At 34.1% G+C, this 8702-nt stretch overlaps 1 non-coding gene across 1 annotated transcript; it reads left to right on the top strand.

The window, feature by feature from the left end:
* The first annotated feature begins 8171 nt into the window (after window positions 1-8171).
* On the top strand, window positions 8172-8243 carry Trnae-uuc. Its single transcript has one exon. It is a non-coding gene; the product is annotated as a tRNA-Glu (tRNA).
* The last annotated feature ends 459 nt before the right edge of the window (window positions 8244-8702 follow it).

Genomic DNA, 8702 nt, shown 5'->3' on the forward strand with positions numbered 1-8702 from the left:
GTGGCATGGGATGTTCAAAAACAGTGGGGTCGCTCAGAGCCGCTTTGTTAATAACTATCCCCTGTCATGACATGGAACAAGCAAAGCCCCGACAAATATTAAGCTCTTATTAAAAGTTAATTCGCTTCTCATTTCGTTTCCAGCACACGTCTTAGCCTCCCCAGCAACTGGGAAGACTCCGGAACGAGAAGTTTTCTCCCTTTCTCCTCTCCGAACGGGCCTTACTTACCTCTTAATTAAGGCAAGCTAGTCTAAGTTTCTACTTGTATAAGTTGTCCTTCCCGTTTTCCACACCACAGCCAAAACAGACGTGGGCCGCGTGGAAAAATTCCAAAACAACAAAAATTCGATCTGGAGGCATACATCGACATAGCGCCTTCGAAATATTTTATTCGCAATTTCCTTTTTAAATTGGTTTTTATTAACTTTTCCTTAATATGAATACGAATAGCATCTTTCTGTGTAAGGTTATCAGGTCTGTCATCATATGGTTTATGTTACTGTTACTGACGTATGGCTAGTATGTCATCTACGTATTTGTACAGTTGTGTAATATTTTGGTTTGCCATCATTTCTGGAAAAGGATTTTTTTTCAAACATAAGATATAACGACCAAATCAGATAACGACCAAAACCATCCCGCAAACCACATAGCAAAATAACACTATTTATTTTCAAATTTGTAATTTTTGGCCAGAACAAAAAAATTTAGATAGAAAGGAGCTGCCAACCTTTCCTATGAGAATATTTGAAGTGTGATGTATTATCTATTATCAATCTGTAAATCATTAAACTGATAGTTAAGTTAAAAAAGCAAAAGATAATTTGCGTTTTTTTATTCTTTTTAATATTGTCCAAAATGAGGAAAATAGCAACAAATTTACGTATGAGATTTTCTCCTGAGCTTAATTTGACCCTTGTCTTTCTTGGTTCTCCTGGCTGATGCGTTTTGGCATTTTGTCATCTTCAGTATTTTTGCCTTTCACTGCTCTGACCTTGATCTTGACCAAGTGCTTTCTCAGTTCTTTTAGATTTTCCCTCAAACGCGCTTTGGATTCATGCTATTTTCTGATCTCCCACTGAGTAAAGTGACTGACAACCATTAGTGATCACTTTACTGAGTGAGAGATTTGAAAATGGCATGAATCCAAAGCGCGTTTGAGTGAAAATTGAAAAGTACTGCAAAAGCACATGGACAAGATCAAGGGCAGATCAGTCTAAAAAAGAAGACAAAAACACTGAAGATGGCAAAATACCAAAACGCGTCTCATATACCATCGCAGAAAGGCTTTCCGCTAAGGCAAGATGATCTGTAAGTATCAATTTACAAATTAATTTACTGGTAAAATGTTTTTTTATGATCTTTTGACAGACCAAAACAGTGAGGATATGTTGCTATGATAGGAACCGGTTCATCGTACCGCAGACCCAAGAAGAATGTCACCTAGGTCAGTTTACCAATAAAATTAGTTTGGTAGGGATTGTTGGTCCGAGAGTCGGGAAATACACGTTAAACTGAACGACAAATGATAACTTTAAAAACACTCCACTTTCGCTAGTTCTCCACTGAAGATGGCGTGAAGCCGAAACGCGTTTTTTATTAAATATAACACTGCCAAAGTAGACCTACCTACCGGGTTCAAGTGACGATAATTTTAAATGAATTAAATGTTCATTTCAGTTAGTCTGGAACAGGAGAAATCAAAACATCGAATAATTACTTTTTTTCCTGCGGTGTGAATTTGTCTATCTAGTTTATAAAGCAAAAGTCCAATAATGAAATAACTCTACCTCAGTCTTCAAATAGATGTGGTAAGAAAAAATACGGTTTAGAGCATGAAACCAAACAAGAAAAACGAATTGCCTTTTAAAAAGAAGTAAACATTGAACACAAGAAACAGGCACAAAGGACAAAACGACTGTATTTCCACTACCGTGGATCCACAAAAGTCCTAAAAGTAGAAAAGAATTAGGGCTCAAAGTTATGTTGTAAGTACACAAATTGTAACCAACCATGACATCTACATTTGTCTCGAAACAAATCAACTTAAAACCAGTTAAATATCAATAATGTATTTAACGTTAATTGGGATTACATATACTGATCGATAAACTGCCGCAGAAACGGTGTCCTAGTGTGACCAATGAAAGTTTAATTCCGTTACCGCAGGTAGGCAATCGGTTTGAGGATAATGTAATAATTAATAATGCGGTATCCGTGACAAGTAGCCATGCAGTAGGCAATTAATGTTGGATTAATAGTGCAGCATACCGTATTTGTATCCATAGCTCATTTCATAACAACGTGGACATCTGAATTTATCTCTATTCCGTGCGGATTTTAATTACTTAGTGCAGAGAATTTTTAAGTAACCCAATTCATGATAAATTCTAAATTTTGGCGCTCGTTGGACTGCTTCAGATAACTCAGTTAAGCATTGTTACTAAGTACATTTGCTAGTAATAGATTTATATTTTATTTTCGATTAAGCTAACAATAATTTAAACTATTCCTGACAGATCGTTTCTAAAACCAAATCCGCGGTTTGTTTACGCTCTGGAGGACATAAAGGACAAAGGTAATTGTAAGGGGAAGAGGGGATCCTTTTATAATAGCTAAGAGGATTACAGTTGCTTCCAATATCGGGTGAGATCACCTAGAATCTCATAAAATGCTCTCCAAAGTTTTACATTGTTTCCTCTTATTGGTTTTAACAAAAACAACTTTCTTGCCCTCTCTGGTCCCCCCGGCTTCGGATTTTTCCAATTTCAAGACATGGAACAGATTGTCATAATCGATTCTCTTTTCATTTTTTATACGGGTGTTCATCTTTTATTTGATCAGTTTTATTTAACGGTCGTCTAAGCCTAGGATTGCAAAGAATTAAATGGAATATGGAATCTGATTTTTTCTGTAAATATTTCTGTTTTATTATTCCCATGATTCATGAATTATGAAAAATGAAAAAAGAGACAAATGGAAAAACTCTTCGAAAATCCAAATATTACTGGACCACAAATGAAAAGATTTACTGTACCATGCGAGTGAATAAAAGATAGGGGTTTTTTTGTTTGTCTTTTCTATCTATTTTATTGAAAAACAAATGCTGGTTCCAAATGTAATTTTTGGTGTTATTAGTCAAATTTTAATATGTTGGCACGTTAAGCCGACCATGTAATCAACTTTGAAATGTAATGCCTTAATTTTTTCACACATTTTGAATATCCTCCCCCTCCAAACAATAAATAAATACATAAATGATAAATAAAAAGTAAATTTTTTCCAACTATTTTCGGTTTATTAAGTCATCATCAGGGCTACAAAACGAACTAATACACAATCATAACTGTGAGTTTTTGACAGCAGAGGTTATATAAACCCTCAGGGTGCCGGTGTTTTTGGAAAAAAAAACATTTGTATGTCGGGTGCAAACACCGTGACGCTTAAACCGTTGCGGCCACCGACGCCCCAGGTGTTCATGTTACAGACAAGATAATCGTATTGTAGCCTTAATTATGAATTAATGAATGGAAACTACTAGACAAAAGAGGAAGTTTCATATAAAATTTTCTTATAAACAAACGGGGAAATACAGAAAAAAATTAAAAATCTGACTACATGTCACATCAAATACTCCATACTTGAAAATGAAAGAAGCTTGACGAATCCGGAGAAATAATAAAATAAGGAGAGAAATCCGACTGGAGACTGAAGTGTTCGATGTGGAAAAATTTATTAGATTATACAAATGGAATTGGGGCTACTATGTGGTCTTGATTGGGGGAAGATGGATCCAAATTAGAATCGAAATAAAAGCGGCCAAAGATAGAGGTAGGAAGAAAATTTGTTAAAATGAACTAGGAATCATTGGCAGAGAATAGCGCACTACCGGAAAAAATGTGGAAAGTTGGGGGCGTCTTTTGCTCAGTAATGGGCCTGGTTCCACATTCATTTACTTTGTCATTACCCTAATTTTTCCATTTACTTTTTTAATTAAGAAAAGGTCCGAAATTGTCGAATAGACTATTAGCTGCAAGGGCGTTTAATCAGATTCGTAAGAACAAAGAACAACGTAAAACAAACAAACAACATCATTACATTTGTTTGCATAATCATGTTAATTTATCATCATTTATTTTATTTGGCATAGTAATACATTGAAGCCCTACTACACTATGGACTATATATCAGGCCAATGTGTCACCATGCCCCGCTGGCCATGGGCTTGCTCCACACACTAGGCCAACCCCAAGACCTTCGGCTAAATACGCCGCCGCTCTCTACTTGAGCTATCGTGACTTGAAAAATGGCAAAAAGGAGGGAAAATTCGAAAGTTAGGTTGAGATGGGAACTTGATAGAATTGGTTGAGTGGATCGAAGTCACGAAAGCTCAAGTGGTTAGAGCAGCGGCATATTGAGCCGAAGGTCGAGTGTTCGAATCCCGCTCGTGCCACTAGCTTTTTCATTTCAACCAAAACCTTACTTAAAAAGATTAATTAACTGAAATAATTTAAATAATATTTATAAATCCCAGGCCCCGAAGATGGTCTCAACAAAGATCGAAAAGTTGGCACGATAAAGAAAATGTTTTTCTAAACCACATCACACCAGACCGCATCTGACATTTCTAAATAATCTTTAAATGTAATTTCAATTATTTTATGATTTTGACCTTTATTTGAAATTTTTAATGTTTTTTTTTTCTAAAAAATTTTCTCTTGACTGGTTTTATTTTATTTTTTAATTTTTTTAATTAATTAATTAATTTTTTTGTGGGCTGTGCCTGTTCAAACTTTATTTGTAATAAATAAATAATAATTCATTTTATTTAGTTTTTTAAAAAAAATTTTTATTTAATTTTTTATTATACACACTATATTATAAATTCTCATAAATATCTAATCTAATCTAAATAAAAAAACCTATATATATTGGTGAAAATAAACCTATATATTTCACTTAACAAATTTAACTTTTTCTTTTCTTCTTACAAATATTTTGTGCAGGTGCGAGGATAAGGTAAGAAAACTCGGCGAAATAAATAATCTAATCTCCTTCACCGTCGACTGATATATTGCCTAACTTCTTAATCCACGAATTAAAACGATAAAGTTAAAATATTTTCATGGGACTTTTTCCGAGCTAGATAAAACCCTATTGAAATTGTGTTTACACTTTACACGTTAGATAAGTCGGAACCCTCGGCTCGGATTAGCCCTTTTGAAAAGGGCCCTTTCATAACGTTATCTTCCTTTAGGTGAAAAATTCTCGTGCAGGGGAATGAGAAATGTCTACTTTCTTCATTGTCCGTTTCACCCGGTTTTAAGGACCTCTTTTTTATTAAATATTGCAAAGCGTCTGAGGGCGAAAATTAAACTGTCTTTATTAATAATCATCTTGGTACATTTTTTTAGTTTTTCACACAAGTTAAAACTTGATAAAGTTCGACTCAACCCACAAAAGATTATTCCTTAGAAGCAATCTTTTAAAACAAAACATGCTTGTTTGTGAGAATTATAATTTACGAATATGTACAATGTAAAGCCAGATGGCAAACATTCTCTGGATTTTTCCAGTCTGAATAAATCTTTTTTAGCCTAAGTTGAGGATATGAATCGGCAGGACAAGAGCAGATTAGATGAGGGAGTTATGCAGAAAAGAACATGCGAAATTTGGGTAGAAAGTGTGAAGAAGGTAATGGGAGGTTTGGTTAGATACATCTAAATAAGTAGTTAAGCATTTTTAAAATTTAGAAAAATCAACACTAGCAAGAAATGGGGTCTGCAAACCATTGTCCCTGTGTCAAAATTTTTAAACTCCTTTAAAACCCACCTCGTCGACGATACCCAACGGGCCTGTAGCCTGTAATAGCCCTATAGTATAACGGGAATTACTTGTACTTATTTTTAATGAAATTATAAAAACGAAAACAGTTCTACAGCAAAAATAGATTTAGTAGAAAAAAAACATAGTTTTATAAACTAACTTTATTTTTGGCCTTACGAACAGATTTTATGTTTATTAAAAATTATAACTGATCGTGAACAAATTTTAATGTTAACCTTTTTATGTAAGGTTTTTTGCTGAAATGAAAAAGTCAGTGCCACGAGCGGGATTCGAACCCACGATCTTCGGCTAAATACGCCGCTGCTCTACCACTTGAGCTATCGTGAGTTGGATCCACTCGGACACCAACTCCCCATCTCAACCTTTCAAATTGTCCCTCCTTTTTGCCATTTTTCAAATGTCGTGTAATTAGGATTCGGTCCTCGCGATTTATGAAGTGGTCACGGGGTGCTATTAGTCAAGTTATACTTCGTGTTACTTATTAAATCCATTATATTTAGAGGTCTATTGACCAAATTACTTCTTTCAATTAATTATTGTTTATATGTAAGGTTTTTGGCTGAAATGATCGAAGTCACGATAGCTCAAGTGGTAGCGCATCGTCGTATTTAGCCGAAGGTTATGGGTTCAAATCCTGCTCGTGGCACTGACTTTTTCATTTCGACCAATACCCTACATAAAAAGATTAATAAATTTAAAGAAGTTATTTGGTCAATCGGACTACGACTTCTTTCAATTAATTAATCTTTTTATGTAAGGTTTTTGGCTGAATTGAAAAAGCCAGTGTCATAAGCGGGATTCGAACCCATGATCTTCACCCAAAAACGCCACTGCACTACCACTTGAGCCATCGTGACTTCGATCATTTCAGCCAAAAACTTTACATAAAAAGATTAATTAATTGAAAGAAGTAATTTGGTCCATAGACCACTAAATATATTGGATTTAATGTTAACATTGTGCATTTATAATTGTAACTATTTAACAGAAACTTAACAGTTAAAGAAAATGCCAGTAAACTTTTTTTTTTTTTTTAAATAAGGCGTCTTTTATCTTTCCACTTCTAAATAACTCTCTGTTTCATGGTTTCATCTCTGATTTGTAACAGTATAGTATCCCACCCCAAGGGTTCGGTAGCATTTGGAGGATGAAGGACTGCGGCCGTATCTCACGAAGATGTTAGAATTGGTTGCGTCACGCTTGAAGAATTATATTTATCTCGTCCCTTTCCGTAGTGATTCATTGGGATCCAGTCTTCGGACCAACGTCCCGCCCTATTTAAAACATAACAGGATACAAACATCTTGGGCCTCCTGTTGTTTACCACTGTTTTTAATAATTTTCTTGCAAACTTTTCTTATCAACATTCAAATATTAAGCATTTTAAATGATTCTATTGCAATGGGGATGGGGTAACTAGCCGATTCTTACAAGTCTACGTCATCATTTTTCTCGATCTAACAGGACCTAACAGAGTTAACAGGGTTAACACAAAGATCGTTAGTACCTAATATTCATTAATTATAATACTAAGATTATTGGGAAATGGTGAGATGCGGTCTGGTGTAATTTAGGTTTCAGAAAAACATTTTCTTTATCATGCCCACGTTTCGACCTTTATTGAGATCATCTTCAGGGCCTGGGATTTACAAACATTGTTTAAATTCAACAAACACATGTAGGATGTGCAAAAAGTGAATTTATACAATGCAAAAAATATTTTTTATATTCAATGAAAGTATTTCTACTCTCTCAAAGTGTTTGTTTTCTGCGTATATAATACTCAGTTCGAAACCAGGAAGGATATACATACGATAGCAATTAACCATTAAAAGCTTCTTGATTCCTCCCAAATTTTTTACTTTGAGCGTAGAAAAGAGTCATGAAAAAAACCAATATTAAAATATAATAAAAAAAATTTTTGCCCTCGGGACGACACGTTATAACTTTCTCTGGACCGACGAATTTCCATGTTAATAAAGCCGAGATGGTAAAATAAAATTCAATATTGTACTTAATGATATATGCTTTCATTAAAGAACGTTGTTCCTCTTTCCATTTCATATTTTCACAGGTGTACAACGACGTATAAACTAATTGAAAACCAACCTTAATAAAATATACCTACAATTATTAATAATAAATGCGATAGTATATTTTCGCTATACTAATTTTATTACATTTCATTAAAATATTTTCGAATGTTTCAACAATATAGTTCAGTAATTTAATAATGTAAATGACTACTTTTATTTTAATAAAATATAATAGTGATTTTTTATAAGCAGTGTATATATAAGCAACAAGATACCTCTCACAGTAATCCGGTATGGTCTAGTGGCTAGGATACCTGGCTTTCACCCAGGAGGCTCGGGTTCGATTCCCGGTACCGGAAAACTTTTTTTTTCATTAAGTATTTTTCTATAAACTATATTTTTGGTGTTGACAAATCGGACATTAGACTTAAGCTCAGTCATGGCATTTGTGGATCGTACCTTCGTAAAATAATACATAAAGGAATGATTTCTGTGAAACGCCATGAAGATATGGAACATTATGAATTGTACGTGAAGAGGGAAGGATTTGGTTTGACAGATTTTATTCAATAAGTGCACTGCAAAACCAATAGCCTACAAATACTTATTTTGTGTTAGACAATTTAGGGTTGTTAGGATGTTCCACACCACTTCCTTGTGACAGTTTTTGGATGTTGCAACCGATTTCGCTTTATTATTATTTAAGCATCATCTGGCAGCTACAATGCTCAATTAACTTAATTATTTGTACTTGTTTATTGTGTAAACAAGTAAAATTTAATTTTTATTTTATCTTAATTTTTAAATTGTTTAACTGT

This window comes from Cimex lectularius, unplaced genomic scaffold, assembly GCF_000648675.2.
Source record: "Cimex lectularius strain Harlan isolate CLEC.00 unplaced genomic scaffold, Clec_2.1 scaffold2, whole genome shotgun sequence".
Taxonomy (NCBI): Eukaryota; Metazoa; Arthropoda; class Insecta; order Hemiptera; family Cimicidae; genus Cimex; species Cimex lectularius.